Genomic DNA, 678 nt, shown 5'->3' with positions numbered 1-678 from the left:
AGAAGAGAAGAACCGTTTACCTCACCCTCTTAGGGTTTCAGCTAGGAGTTATTAAATTGACATAAGATAGATTAACAAAAGAAAAGCATATAAGGTTTACATGACAAGGGAGCCCTCACAGGGAGATGAAAACCCAAAGAAGTGACAAAATCCAAATCCTTTCATATTAGGTTGAACAAGGAGAGATAATTGTGGAAAAGTAACTGAATTAGGTGGGAGGCTAGAGGAAGAAAAGAACTATTTTAATAATATCTCTTTGACTTACCTGGCAGGGGAGATACCGTGATCACAAAGGTGGTTTTCCCAGGGCAAGTCTTATCCATTGCACTCCAGATGTGCTGACCCCTGCGATTTCCCCAAACATGGGAAACTCGATGGCATAATTTGTAGGACTGCATTTGTGCTCTCCTTGATATTAAAAAAAAAAAAAAATCTATTTGTACAGAATTCTCTCAGTTGTAACTCCCCATTGAATATTTGTTTTCTCTTGGTATAGGGTGGGCATCTTTCACATGGGAGTTTTAATCTCCTGTTCTCAGGAAGAAAAAGAGGGACTAGAATGCCTTGACTGCATCTGCTATTTTTCAAATGTCTTTAACTCAAAATAATCCTTGTACCAAAGTGGTAAATTTTGAGGGGTATATTCTGCTACCCTTCATTACAAACTTCTTGACAATA

The 678-nt window shown here is 38.1% G+C and overlaps 1 pseudogene; it reads left to right on the top strand.

Annotated features, from left to right (window-relative positions):
• Nucleotides 1-257: 257 nt before the first annotated feature.
• Nucleotides 258-412, top strand: LOC138383131 (U1 spliceosomal RNA; annotated as a pseudogene).
• Nucleotides 413-678: the final 266 nt, after the last annotated feature.

The sequence above is a fragment of the Eulemur rufifrons genome, chromosome 4, assembly GCF_041146395.1.
Source record: "Eulemur rufifrons isolate Redbay chromosome 4, OSU_ERuf_1, whole genome shotgun sequence".
NCBI classification, from domain to species: Eukaryota; Metazoa; Chordata; class Mammalia; order Primates; family Lemuridae; genus Eulemur; species Eulemur rufifrons.
Note: the sequence above shows the minus strand (reverse complement) of the source record. Positions and strands in the feature narration are given on the sequence as shown.